A 15,881-nucleotide genomic window follows, 5' to 3' on the forward strand; every position below is an offset into this window, starting at 1 on the left:
CTAGAAAGCTGAACATGAAGAGGAACTTCATCTTTCAGTATGACAATGACCCAAAGCATAAATCCAAATCAACAAAGGAATGGCTTCACCAGAAGTAGATTAAAGTTTTGGAAAATCTGTGGGGTGATCTGAAGAGGGCTGTGCACAGGAGATGTGCTCGCAATCTGACAGATTTGGAGTGTTTTTGCAAAGAAGAGTGGGCAAATATTGCCAAGTCACAGAAACAGGGGTGTGTAGACTTTTTATATCCACTGTATAAACACTTTAAGGTAGGACCTCAAGAGAAACATAAAAACCTGAGAGGTTTTTAACCCTTCCCCAAGGCTGAGTCTACAAATAAACCAAATGAGGGCACTTGGCACACACTTCTGACCCCATGCCATGTGCTCCTCTAACCATCAGCCCCGAGGGGGTGAATTAAGGTTCCATGTTTGTTGGGCATAGTATTACTTTTCAGAGAACCTAACCTCCCCACATCTAGTGGCTGTGCCAAAGTCAACGATAAAATACGTTTTCACTGGTGTACAACTTTAAAGGATACCTGACATGGTGGACATAAGCAGGCTTTTTTGTTGACCCCTCTTGCCAATTGCCCAACTGTAATATGATCATAATCCTATGAATCAGCATATAAATAAGGAATTATGACATTAATTTGCCAAGTAATTTTTCTGAGTTAGTGGCTGAGAAGAAAGGAAACCAGACAACTAGCATTTTCAAAAGAAGACCAACAATGGTAGTCTTTCTCTCATGGATACTAAAGCTTCATTTTTGTTTTCTAAAATAAGAAACATGTTATACTTACTTGCTCTGTGCAGTGGTTTTGCACAGAGCAGCTCTGATTCTCTTATTTTTGAGGTCCCCCTCCTGCACTCCTGGCACCTCCCCTTCAAGCAGTGCCCCCCCCCCCATAGCAAGCCACTTGCCCTGGAGGCACCACTGCAGTCTCACTCCTGAGCCATTGCTCTATGCATACGTTCCATAGGACACTGTCCCGCCCCTGCTCTCTCCTCATTGGCTCACTGGCTGTGATTGACAGCAGTGGGAGCCAATGGGCGCTGGATCAGAGGTAGCTCAGGTAAGGATTGGGGGGTTTCACTTGCACACAGAAGGTTTTTTTACCTTCATGCATAGAATGCATGAAGGTAAAAAACCTTCAGCCTTTATAACCACGTTAAGGGTATCAAATGCCAAGCCCTTTTTTTTCTTAGATTTGTACAGAGGAGGTTTTTTCTTTGCTGCCTGTGGCCCATTAAGGAGCTTTTCCTTCAATTCTTGTCTTGGAGACACAAGGGGAAGTGAGTGTACAGACAGTTGTTAGCTAGAGTTAGATAGCCAGCTTGGCTGCCTAAGCCAGGTGAAAGGGGTTCATATTTTTGCCTCTTTTCTAGGTAAGCTTGTGGGCTTTCTTGTGGTCCGGCCTCTTTCTTCCTTGGAATAAAGAGGAGATGTATGTGTCCAGAGAGAAAAAAAAAATGAAAATTTAGAATAAAAAAATTAAAATTAGTTTCTGTTATACAATTTTGCAAATAAGTAATTTTTCTTCTTTGCTGATGTTCACTGATGAGACTGCATTGATGTGCACTGATGCCAGTGACCACAATAACCTGAGCATTGGTGCCAGTGACTACAATAATAACCTCAGCTTTGATTCTAGCGTCCACAATAATAACTCCCACATTGGTGGTCAGTGGCAGTGTTATTTAAACCTTCATTCAATGGTAGTCAGTGGCAATGGAATCAACCCCCACTCTTTAAATCTCCCCCTTCCCACATCAATCTTTTTTGGCAGTGTTAAGGAACTATAACTATTTGCAATACTTTTTTCCCATTTTGGATCAAATAATGCAGGGAGTAATAACCCCTTGCAGTTTATTTTTGTCATCTGTGTCCCATTGGGGAGATTTCCCTTCACTTCCTGTCCCATCGCCAAAACAGGAAGTTAGAGGAAATCCCTGCAAATAAAGGGAATCCCTTGGGGACCCCCAGGTCACCAGAACTAGTGTACCCATTGGAAGATTTCCCCTCCATTAATTTTCTGGGGACAAACCAAGATTTGAGATTATCTTTAACTTTGACTTTCAATGACAATGGTAAACAGGACCAATAGAAAGTGTGAATCTCCCCAACAGGAGAACAGAAAGCAATAAAAACTGACAGGTGTTCTAATCCATCTTCACTTTACCAAAAACGAAAAAAAAAATTAAAAATGTGCCCTTAATTGTACTCCTTTTCCCTTGGATTGCTGGTCAGTGGCTGTACTATTACCCTCCACCCCACCACCATTTTGTCAGGTGCCCTGTTTTCTCAGCTTTACATTTCCTTACGGCTTAACATAACATGGAAATGGCTTTACCAGTTTCCTTTTTCTAATCGACTTTCCTCTATATATCTCAGTTCAACCACAGGTCCACATAACCAAGAAACTTGATACATCTGGTACAGAGGTCACCTGTATAGTCACTGGCTTCTATCCAAAGCCAATCAATGTAAGCTTGTGGAAGGAAAATAAAATAGAAGAAGTGTTGTCAACCATGACTCTACCCAATGGAGATGGGACTTACCAGATAACAGTGTTATTAACTGTAAATTCTGTAGATCAGCAAAGTGTCTACTGCCAAGTGGAGCACAGCAGCTTGAAGAAACCTCTAATAGTACATTTAGGTGAGTAATCCTTGAAGGGCTGGAATGTGAAATTTTGTTAAGAAAAAAAATATATAGAAAGTCGAAAGTAAATAAAGAGGACGATTTGGCATGGCAATTTTTACATATTTACATTGGTACAGCTTGCATGTGCCATACCTGTGGGATGGTCATACAAGCTGGAAACCACTGTAGTAGACACTGCTAACTTTTGGGTCCCAGCTCCGGTGCGGCAAGGGTCCACATTAAAAAAGGGTCCTGTGTGTCTTTGGCTCTGATTCAGGTGCGTATTCAGGCAAAAATTTGGACCTGATTCGCACCTGAATCGGTAATCAGAGACACACCGGATCCCATGCTGGGAATCAAAAATAGTTGATAATTTGCTTCTTTCAGGTTCCAGTGTTGAGTAAAGAAGAAGGGGAATGATGGAATATAATATTCTGCTGGTGATGAGGTAGGGGTCAGGGAAGGACTGGGAACCTTTAGCCTGAGGGACAATTCCAACCACATGACCCTTGGTAGGAACATATTTCTGAGTGTTGAAGAAAGTATATCATGCAAAGTATGCCATGGAGCTCAGTGACTGAAAGCCATGGTAAGAGTTAGGTGTTTCTAAAGGACATGGTTTATTGTGGCAAGCTTTTACACATCTTCATTTTCAGCTTTTGGTATTCAATCACATGACATCTTAGAGCCACAAAGGAAGTTGGTTCTGGAAGATTTTCCTCTGCCAGGTTCTGTGATCACAAGTCTGATTGTGGAGCAGGTAGCAATATTGACCAGGAGCTGTAATTGACTGCGAGCCCCATTCTGATCGGTGCCTAAAAATATAATGGAAGTTGTAATATACCTGTGATAAACTCTGCCCCGGACTCCTCCCCTCAGGATAGTGAATATATTATAAAAGAAAGACCAATGCCCTCATAGCATTCTCCTTTTTTTCCTCATACCTTGCTTCTGCCGTGTGCAGGTTCCGTCTGGGTTCAAGCCTCTCCCAGATGAGGTCCTCATCCTTGGGCTGCTAAAAGCGCTGATAAGGTGGGGAGCCCCTTCTGAGGGTCTTTTGGGGCAGCAGCAGTCTCCTAACCTGGAGCATTAGTCCTGCATTCTTGGTATGGCTGGTACAGTGCTGTGTGGGCAGGTAAGGCAGCTTTCCTATGTTTTATTTGGTATGCCACTGTCATTTTTTGCTAAGACTCTATAAATCTTATATATATATATATATATATATATATATATATATATATATATATTTCCCCTCTTCTCTCTCCCTTTAGTTTCCCTCGGGTCTGTGGCATCCCTCATGCTCTGCAACGGGTGCGCAAGTGCGCAACCCTCATAGCATACATAGTCTCTGCAAATTGGAGACTGTAAGCGGGACCTGGGCGGCGTCGGCCGCCGTACGGCGCATGCGCGATGAGCAGGCGGCTCTAGCGCCATCTCCTTAAGGGAAACAGCTTCAGGCTTTGCCCTAACAATAGGAGGAATGGGAGGGCGTGGACTAAGGTGATCCCACGCCCCCCTTTCTCCTCCCCTTGTCCTATTTAAGGATGAGGGAAGGTTAGTATGGCAGCCTGCTTTGGGTTGCTCTGGTAGGTGATATTTATTTATATAAAAAAAAAAAGATGTTATAGAAAGAGAGGGGGAAAATATAACATTAGTGGTTGTGGCGCGCTGGTCCAAAGGAATGTTTATTTTTGAAAATCTGTCAATTTTTTTTCCATTTTTTTCTGTCTGCTTTCTAAGCTGCTACAGACTCAGCAATGAGTCAGCCGCCTTCAGATCAAGACTCTCGCTTGCTTAGGTAAGGACATACACTTCATCATGGAGGTCATTCCCATCCAAGCCCTGAACACAGTCGATCATCTAGATCACAACATCATTCTGATGAAAGGTCTTCATCGAAAAGACACTGGTCGGCAAATTCTCCCAGACAAAAAAGTTCTAGAAGGTGTCGGGCTTGTAGAGCCATCCCTATGGCGGATAAGTTGGTCTGCAAGGACTGTTTCCGAAGCTATGCCACTCAAGGGGAGGCTGAAGCTCAGTAAGTGACAAATTTGTTCAAGAAAGTCGTCAAAGACTAACTAGCGGAGCTAATGGGATCAACATCTTCCCAGCAGGCTGCGACAAGTGGGCAGGATGAAACTTCGGATGTAGTGCTCATAGGTCCTTCTGTCACCGGTCCTGTAATGTACGCTTCATTATCTCCTCCTACAACTGTAGGGGATAAAGATGAGTCAGAGGCTTCAGCGGATGAGACTGACCCATCAGGATTCAGTTGTTCCTTAGTTCAGCCGTTTATTTCAGCAGTAAAGCAAGCCATGGGCTGGGAGGAGGTCGCGGAGCCTCCTAAGAAGTCGAGGTCTTATTTTCCATTTCTGAAGAAGAGACTTTCCTTTTTTCCTCTTATGGAGAAAGTGAAGGATCTCATAGAGGATGAATGGAAAAAGACAGAAAAACAATTTTCCCTGAATCATTTGAATAAGCTTTACCCTTTAGCCAAGTCAGACTCAGCTCTTTTGGACACCTCTCCGGTGGTTGACGCTTCAGTAGTTCACCTAGCAAAGAACATCACCTTGCCAATGAAGGACTCAGCCTCCTTTAAGGATCCTTTAGATAATCCATTGATTCAGACCTTAAAAACCAGTCGGCTGGAGGCGCCTTCAGGCCAGCAGTGGTATGGACTTCAGTCTCAAACGCTATTAGAGTCTGGACAGAAAACATAGAGGCAGCCATTTGGCAAGACGTACCAAAGGATGATATCATAAGGGGACTGGAAGAGCTCAAGATTTCAGCGGATTTTGTGGGGGAAGCTGCCATTGATTCAATAAGATTTTCAGCTAGGGCTATGCTGCATACGGTTATGGCCAAACGGGCCTTGTGGCCTAAAGATGCAGCCTCTAAGCAGAACTGGTGCAGGATCCCCTTTGACGGGAAGGCATTATTTGGGGACAGGCTTGAAAATGCGATCCCCCGGGTGACTGGAGGGAAGTCAGGTTTACTCCCTCAAGACAGAAGGATGAGACGTTCATGAGTATTCTCTTCCAAGTTTCAATTTTCCAGGTACAGGAATTCCTCACAGTTCCATCAAAACAGAGACCTTAAAAGAACTGGAGAAGCACTCAAGCCACTTTTTTAAAGTCTAGTAAACACAGGAGTCTTCCCAACCCCCAGGATGGGGCAAAACCTTTTTGAAGCGAGGCCAAACCCAAGTGATTCCAGTCGGAGCCAGGTTAAGTCGCTTCTCCGGGGTCTGGTCCAACCGTTGCAAAGATCCTTGGGTGGTATCCACCGTCCGTTTTGGGCATTTCTGGATGTTTTCAGACCATCCCCTGCAAGATTACATTGCCCTAACGAGAATTCCAGTCTTTCCGCAGAAGGCAGAAGCACTGCAAAAGTTTCTGCTCCTGTTGCAGGTCCATCAAGCTGTAGTTCCTGTCCCTCCCTCCGAGAGGTTCACAGGGTTCTATTCAACCCCTTTTCTAGTCCCCAAAAAGAATGGGGAATGGAGACCGGTAGTGGATTTAAAACGACTGAATCGTTTCATTCATTTAGATAACAAGATGTAATCCTTACAAACGATCATCCAGATGGTGCAGCCTGGAGATTGGATGATCTCAGTGGACCTCCAAGATGCCTATTTCCATGTACCCATCCTTCCTGCCTTCCAAAAATATCTAGGGGTTGCAGTCGGTCACACACATCTCCAGTTCCAGTGTCTCTCTTTCGGCCTCTGCACCTCCCCGAGGGTATTTTCAAAGGTCCTGATTGTAGTTCTAGCCCCTCTAAGAGAGAGAGAGAGGACTGAGAGTATTTCACTACCAGGACTACATCCTGTTGCTAGCTCCCAGTCCGGAACAGCTTCTGAAGCACAAGGAGATCTTGCTGTCCACCCTTGCAGGATTCGGGTGGCTAGTGAATTGGGAGAAGAGTCTTCTCACCCCAACACAGTCAATGATCTACATAGGAGCCTTATTCAACACTTCAGTCGGGACAGTGTGTCTTCCTCCCCAGAAAGTAACGGCTATTTGCCAAATGATTAGTAATGTCAGGTCACTATCCCACCTCTCTGCATCAGGTTGCCTGAGTTTAATCAGGGCCATGTCATCTTGTATCCCAATGCTGCCTTGGGCTCATTGGCACCTGAGATTTTTTCAAGTAGGCTTCCTGTCACAGTGGAAGAAACAGTCGTTGCATCAGTGGATAATCATCTCGATCCCCATGAAGAGAAGTCTTCTATGGTGGACGAAGAAAGATCTGATCTCAAAGCCGCGTCATCTGCAGTGCCACTCCTGGACCATACTTACTACCGATGCAAGTTCAAGGGGCTAGGGAGCACACTGCAATAATCTCACAGTGCAAGGGAAATGGGACTGTCCCACTGCGGGAATAGTCTTGAAAGTCCTGGAAATAGGGGCAGCCTATCTAGCCCTAGTGAACCTGGGAGATCATCTACAACAAAAGCCAGTCCTGTTACGCTTGAACAACAGGGGGGCAGTGTCCTATATCCAACGGCAGGGGGGAACTCACAGTATCCCTTTATTGAGGGAAGTGGAGCCCATTATGCTGTGGGCAGAAAGGAACCTGCTGGATCTGAAGGCAGTCTACCTTCTAGTCCACCTGAACAAGGAGACAGATCATCTGTCCCGGAAGTTTCAAGACAGCAACGAATGGTCCCTTCACCCCTCAATATTCAGCTGGATCATGAGTCTCCAGAATCCCCCAGAAATCGATCTCTTCGCCTCATCAGTGAATGCCAAATTACCGAGGTTCCTCTCCCGACTCCCTCATCCCCAGGCAGAAGCAGTGGATGCCCTTTCAAGTTCTTGGCAATGCTGGACAGCATATGCCTTTCCCCCCCAAACCTCAAATCACGAGGTTCCTCCTCAGATTACTGAAAGAATCGGTCAGAACGGTGGCAATTCTCCCATACTGGCCGAGGAGGCCATGGTTCCCCTGGGCAATGTACCTCAGTACCTGTCGCCCCGTCAAGATTCCAATCTTACCTCGTCTTCTCTCTCAAGGGAGATTTGTACACCCAGCACCTCACGAGCTGAATCTTCATGTGTGGATGTTGAGAGGCAAAAATTCCAATCCCTAGGTTACTCATCTGAAGTGATTTCAACACTGTTAAAGGCTAGAAATCCATCCACGAATTGTGTATACAAAAAAATCTGGCATAAGTTCAAAATGTTTGCAACCGGCAGGGGTTTCGGACCCTGCTGTCCCTTCTTCCTCGCTTCCTCTTAGATTTTCTACAAGCAGGCCTAAACCTCGGACTAACTTCTCTAAGGGTTCAGGTGGCTGCTATTTCAGCAGCTACACAAAAGAGATGGGCAGAAAACATGCTTATTATCCAATTCTTCAGAGCAGTTAAGAAGATTCGTCCGCCAGTAAAGCGATCTTTTCATGCTTGGGATCTGTCCTTTGTCTTGGACTTTCTGACAACTCATCCTTTTGCCCCGTCGGAATCCTCTTCTTTATGGAACCTCACACTCAAAACTGCCTTTTTGATTGCAGTTATTTCAGGTAAAAGAGCCTCGGAACTGCAAGCGTTGGGGGCAGAAGATGAGCATATATGCTTTTTTCCAGATAGAGTGGATCTACGGAAAGTTCAAGGTTTTGTTCCTAAGGTATCTTCCTGATCCACTCTCTCGAAAGCTTGGGCACTACCTACCTTTCCAGATCTACAGTCAGGGTCTTTGCATGAATTGGGCATTTCCAGAGTTCTAAGATGTTACCTACAGGCTACAGCGCTCTTCAGAGCATCAAATAAATTGTTCATACTCCTTTGGGGTAAGAATAAAGGGAAGGAAGCGGCCTCAAGAACGATTGTCTCTTGGATTTGTAAGCTGATCCAAAGAGCATATAGGGCTAGAGGGATGGATCCTCCAGCGGTTAAAACCCACTCAACGAGGGCAGTTTTTTCATCTTGGGCGGCAAGGGCTAATGTCTCTTTGGAGACAATTTGTAGAGCGGCTACTTGGTCTTCTCCAAACACGTTCATGCAAAATTATAGAATTGATCCAGGAGCACTCACTTCAGTGGAGTTTGAAAGAAGGGCAATTGAATCAGCTTTTGCGTTTACTAAATACATTTCTTTATGAGCATTACCCACCCAGTATTTCAGCTATTTATTTTATCATAGGTATGCTGCCATGGAGGCACCAGGAAAACGGAAAATTGTATCATTCTTACCGTAATTTTTCTTTCCTGTTGCCTATCCATGGTAGCATACATGCCCTGCCTTGGTATTCGATATGACAAGAGAATGCTACAGGGGTTATTGATCTTTCTTTTATAATATATTCACTATCCCGAGGAGAGGAGTCCGGGGCAGAGCTTATCACAGGTATGCTGCCATGGATCGGCACCAGGAAAGGAAAATTACGGTAAGAATAATACAATTTTTAATTTTTCTTAATTTTGGAGGGTCATAACCTCTGTCAGTTTAATTTTTGCCATCTGCGTCCCATTCAGGAGATTTCCCTTCACGTCCTGTCCCATATCCAAAACAGAAAATGAGAGGAAAACCCTGCAAATTACGGACATTCTTTGAGGACCCCCATGTCACCAGGTGTCCTCATTGAAAGATTTCCCCTCTATTACTATTCTGGGGTAAGGCCAAAATTTGGGATTTTCTTTTCAGTTCAATGATAATGGTAAATCAGGACAAATAGAGAGGGTGAATCTCCCTAACGGGGGCACAGTTCACAATAGCAACTGACATGGGTTCTAAACCCTCTCCACTCTATCCAAAACTAAAAAAAAAAAAAAGTTTCCCCTTTAGTTGTACTTTAAGTACCAATTTAAGTGACCTTCATGTAATATTTCCTATTTAGCTGTAGCAGTGTGTGTTAGTTAGCCCGGCGTCACATTTTGATATTGATCTACAGTATATTAATCACCTCTGCAGATGAGATACATCACACCCTCATCGGACTGATTGTGAGGATAACAGTTGCTGTCATTGTGTGTGTGGTCGGGCTAGCATGCTTTGTGAAGTTGTATAAAAAGCGCAGGTAAGAAATCATTGTTGAGAGATATAAATACAGTATATTGTGGTGCAAGCTTACAGTAAAACATTATATGAAATCCACAATCATTAATAGACAAACACTAGAAGCTTAGACTTCACAATACCATCTCTGGATTTTAATTCTCCACCCAAGTTATATTTTTTTAATTATATTTTTATGTGCAAATTACATTTTGTAATCTTGCACTTTTCTGTGGTACAAAATAAATATTGTTTTCTTTCTTTTAATTAAACCCTTCCCATGTCACCTGGCTCTTTAGGAGGATCTAAATACTGGGAGGCGGTTCCGATCATGTGACTGCTGTGATTAGTACAGAAGGTATTTTATCTTCATGTATATGCATGAAGGTAAAAATCCTTGAGCTTTTGCAACTACTTTAAACGCTAAACAACATGTACTAACTCAGGTTGTTTTTCACATTAAACAGAAGATATACACCCATCATCGGACTGCCTATGGACCGACTTTCCTGGAGAAGAGATTGGTAAACTGTTGCAGGACAACACACAAGGACCATAAATAATTCCAAAGCAACTGAAACCTATATTAAATATTAATTTGAGAAGCAAAGTTTAAATAAAGATAATGAAAACTATGCTATCACATATAAATACATAACAAAATAAAATATAATTGACCTCTATATTGACTCTTGAATATGCTTGAATATACACTATACTGTCAAAAGTATATATTTTTCCAGGGAACGAGACACTATTTGGAGTATGGATAAAGGATAAAAATGCACAATTAAAGGATATTATGAAAGAGGGAGAGATATACACAATCCAGGAATTAACACACAAAAAGGAGTTACTAGTGATAGATGTCACATCCAATGAGATCAGGAGAAAACTTATTACCATTTGAAAAATTGCTCTTAGCAAAAATAATAGCAAAACGCCTCAATAGCATTATAGGAAAATTAATACATAGAGATCGAGTAGGCTTCATGCCAAATAGACAGGCAGGCGATAATATACGCAGGGCAGTGTTATTGGCACATATTACTAAAAAACGGAAAATCCCTTTTATGTTTTCTATCTCTCGATATTAAGAGGGCATTTGACACAGTATCCTGGCAATATATGCAATATTCATTACAAAAATGGGGTTTTGGACCCCACTTTTTAACATGGATCAAAGCATTATATAATAAACCCAAAGCCTATATAAAATATGCTGGATACAAATCTGAAGCCTTTAATATCGAAAGAGGTACCCGACAGGGTTGCCCATTATCTCCCTTATTATTTGCCCTTATACTCGAACCCATGGCCCAATATATCAGAACAAACCAAACTATAACTGGCATTGAAGTAGGAGGTATTACACACAAATTATGTATATTTGCAGACGATATATTACTTTTTCTATCATCACCACAGGTCTCTGGTCCTAACTTAATACCAGCTCTTGATGGATTTGCAGCCCTATCCGGCCTTATGATTAATCCTAAGAAATGCCTAGTGCTTAATATTTCACTCACAAACATGGAATTGATCCCGGCTAGGGCTGCACTCCCATTCACATGGGCAGAAAAATCAATCCCATATCTTGGAATTCATTTAACAGCCTCTCATTCTGACTTATTCTCAACCAATTATCCTCCTGTATTAAGACATATCACAAATCTAATAAAACAATGGTCGCAACTTCCTTTATCCTGGATGGGGAAGATTAATGCAATCAAAATGACTATTCTACCCAAATTGCTTTATCTATTCAGAGTCCTCCCTATTCCAATTCCTTCCTATTTTTTGAGAATAGTACAAAAAAGAGCAACTTCATTTATATGGGGCTCTTCTAAACCACGTATACCTATACACACACTACATCTTCCCAAAAATAAAGGAGGCCTGGGATACCCTAATTTTACTAACTACTACAGAGCGGCACATTTGGCCAGTCTGTCCAAATACCATGCAAAACAGGAAATCCCATTATGGGTATTTATAGAGGCTTCAGAAAATGACCCTCTATTAATATCACATTTATTATGGCTTGATCCTAAAGTCCGCTTTAAAATTCATAATCCCATAACTAAACACTTCTTATCTCTCTGGGATAAACTAAAAACCAAATATCAGTTACAATCTCCACACAATCCTCTCCTTTCTTTTATCAGAAATCCGGCCTTTTATCCGGCATGGATCTACCCAAATTCTTTTAAAGCTTGGACGACATCAGGCATTCAGACACTAAATGACTTCATAGCATCTAAATCATTCCTTTCATTCCCATCGCTTAGAGAAAAATATGATCTACCAAACTCTGAGATATTTAGATATCTCCAAATCAAAAATTTCTATACACCATTCCTAAAGGGGGATACACCATTATCCCAATTATCCATTTTTGAATCAATCTGTACAAAAGATCCATTTGCTAAAGGTACAATTTCATCACTTTATAATCAATTATATGGAGTACCAAATCTTAATAGACCCTCTTACGTTCAGAGGTGGGAGGAGGACCTGGGGCGAACTTTAGAAGACACGGACTGGTCTAACATATGGCTCACATCTAAGTCATCTTCACCCAACATCTTAGCACTGGAGACAAATTATAAAGTCCTAACTCGCTGGTACCTTGTACCCGCTAGAGTGGCAAAATATTCACCTAATACCTCAGCTCTTTGTTTTCGAGGATGCCCAGAAATAGGCACATATTTACACATATGGTGGACGTGCCCAGTAATCCAAACCTTCTGGAAGGAAGTCTTCGTGATTGCATCTAAAATATTTTAAAAAATAATACAACCAGATCCATATTTAACTTTACTTAATCTAAAACCGGAATGGTTAACACTCTCTCAATTCAAACTTATGATCCAACTAATAACGGCTGCAAAACAAACAGTGGCCAAGGCATGGAAATCTCCTACATTGGTACTAGCAGAAACAATTCACAGAATGAATAATACAATGTCCCATGCTAAGATGGTAGCCATCGATCAAAATCAAATTCCAAAATTTGAAAAACTTTGGCATCCTTGGATAAAACAACAGTTCCTGTCAAACTTCAATGACTCTGTCCTGTTGCCATGGTAACAGATTAAATGACTTACAGAGACACCCATTCTAAGGCTTCAAAGAGAACTAAAAAGAATAATAAACTGACGAGCAGGACAACCTTGTGGACCATACCTCTACCTTTCAACCCTTTTTCTTCTTTCTCTTTCCTTTTCTCCACCTTACGATTAAAGCTCATTATCAGAATTTATTTGATCTATATACACTCTACTTGTAAACAATATGTATAGTAGGTATAAATCATTTAAATACCTACATAAGTAACTAAAGAAATGATATATATCTTTAATTTAGGTTTACGTGAACCCAATGTTTAATATTTGAAATTTCATGATATTTACCTATATAAACCCTACTGTAAAACAATGAGCTTACTTTATAGATCCTTGTAAACTTACTTCATGTATCTTTATAACATTGTATACTCAATAAACTTCTTTTGACAAGGAAAAATTGCTCAACTTACAGAAAGCAACAAGGCACGGAATTTCCCAGATTTATAAGATTCTTAATTTAATGTCGCTACCATTGGTACCACCTTTCTTGAATAGGTGGGAAGCAGAACTTGGTGCAACTTGGAGTGAGCAAGAGAAAGAGAAATGTTGAAATTAGCAGACGGAACAGCAATAGATATAAATACGATAGAAACTAATTGTAAATGTCTGTCAAGATGGTATATAACACCTATCAAAGCACACAAATATCAAAAGGGAGGGGGTATAGGGGAAAACTATATATTTTTATGAATGAGAATTTGGAACAAAGTATTTTATATTTTGTATAATGTGAAATTTAATTTAAAAAAAAAAGTATTGGGACGCCTGCCTTTACACGCACATGAACTTTAATGGCATCCCAGTCTTAGTCCATAGGGTGCAATATTGAGTTGGCCCACCCAGCTATAACAGCTTCCACTCTTCTGGGAAGGCTGCCCGCAAGGTTTAGCAGTGTGATCTATCGGGTTGAAGTCAGGACTCTGTGCAGGCCAGTCAAGTTCCTCCACCTCAAACTCAGTCATGCATGTCTTTATGAACCTTGCTTTGTGCACTGGTGCGCAGTCATGTTGGAACAGGAAGGGGCCATCCCCAAACTGTTCCCACAAAGTTGGGAGCATGAAATTGTCCAAAATGTCTTGGTATGCTGACACCTTAAGAGTTCCCATCACTGGAACTAAGGGGCCAAGCTCAACCCCTGAAAAACAACCCCACACCATAATCCCCCCTCCACCAAATGATTTGGACCAGTGCACCAATCAAGGTCCATAAAGACATGGATGAGCGAGTTTGGGCTGGAGGAACTTGACTGGCCTGCACAACCTGATAGAACTCTTTTGGGATGAATTCGAGTGGAGACTACGAGCCAGGCCTTCTCGTCCAACATCAGTGCCTGACATTACAAATGCGCTTTGGAAGAATCGTCAAACATTCCCATAGACACACTCCTAAACCTTGTGGACAGCCTTCCCAGAAGAGTTGCAGCTGTTATAGCTGCAAAGGGTGGGCCAACTCAATATTGACCCCTACGGAATAAGACTGGTATGCCATTAAAATTTGTGTGCATATAAAGGCAGGTGTCACAATACTTTTGACAATATAGTGTACTTATGTTGTCTCAATAATTCTTGTTTCTATAGAAAATAGAGCTTGATAACATACTGTACATGTGAGTAATGATGATGATGATGAATATTGAAATTTCCCTACAATCAGGTTATAAAAAATAGGAATGAAACAATTGTATTATCATGTGTTGCTAGAGTTGGATGGTCTATACCAGGGCATTTTTTTCTCAGAGAATAGGTGCAGGAACTCCTCCTTTCTGAGTCAGCCTTCGTCTCTGCCCCCTACCCACCTCTGAGCACCGTCCCTTGGTTCCTCCCCCTACCCACATCCCAGTACCACCACTTTTAGAGAATTCAGAACCAATCATCATTTTATGCTGCTAAGTAATTTGCATGGAATTTGTTAATGATAACAAGAAAGACCGTAAAGTAGATCCCCTCGGTAACAATGGCCCTACAGCAACAACAGATTTTCCACACAACAATAGACTCCCCCCTAGCAACAATGGACCCCCCCAACAACAATAGGCCCCCAGCAGCAACAACAGATCGCCCAGCAGCCAGCAACAATAGACCTCTTCCTCAACAGTAGATGCATCCTAGAAACAATTGACCCCACCAGCAACAATAGTCCTACCCAGCAGCCAGCAACAATAGACCTTTCCCTCAAAAGTAGATTTCTTCCAGAAACAATTGACTCCCACCCGGCAATACAAAACCCCCACCAGCAATAATAGACCCCCACGCAGAAATAGATCCAAGCAGCGACAATAGATCCCCTAGCAGCCAGCATCAATATACCCACTAGCAGTAAGCAACAATAGACCTCTCCCGCAACAGTAGATTCTTCAAAGCAACAATTGCCCCCCCCAACAAAAATAGATCCCCCAGCACAGCCCAGCACTCCTTGCCATTACATACATTTAGTGCTGGAGGTGCGGGAGCTGCGTTCCTCCACGTTCCCACTGTAAAAAAGCTCTGGTCTATACACTGGTCAGTTTACAAAAGCAATGCAACCAATCTAAGCATCATATTATATTCAGGCAGCGTTCCAAGCCGGATCATGTATAGGAAAGTAGCAAAATGGCTGCGCAACATCCTGTCACACCCTGATTAAATCTCAAGAAGTGAGAAGGGGTTCAAAAATGTAGAGAGAGAGTATCACCGCTCCAGGTGGGTCAGATCAAAGTAAAGGGCATCTCCTCCAGTCTAGAAGTCCAGATGCTGGCAATGCTGTAGCAATTAGTCATCAAAAGAAGTTCTGGACAGCCGCACTCCAAAAAAATGATATGCCTTTATTCAATAAGGTGTCATCCAAAATACAGGTCACAGCAAAGTGGAACAGAGTTTACGCGTTTCGCACTACAGAGAGTGCCTAATCATAGCTTTTTTCAAAAATGTGCAGCAGTGCATTTCAAACTTATTTATGTGCATACCCCTTTCTAAAAGAAGAATCTTCTGCAGCACTGGGGAACCCGGCCACCTAATTGGATAACTGTAGTCAGTGGGTGTGACTTAAGCGAACCATTGGGGTAGTGAGTTATCATGTGACAAATAGTGTGAAAGCTAGTAGTAGCAGTGCAAGGGTGCCCAGTGAGTAGC

The sequence above is a fragment of the Aquarana catesbeiana genome, linkage group LG09 (assembly GCF_042186555.1).
Source record: "Aquarana catesbeiana isolate 2022-GZ linkage group LG09, ASM4218655v1, whole genome shotgun sequence".
Taxonomy (NCBI): domain Eukaryota; kingdom Metazoa; phylum Chordata; class Amphibia; order Anura; family Ranidae; genus Aquarana; species Aquarana catesbeiana.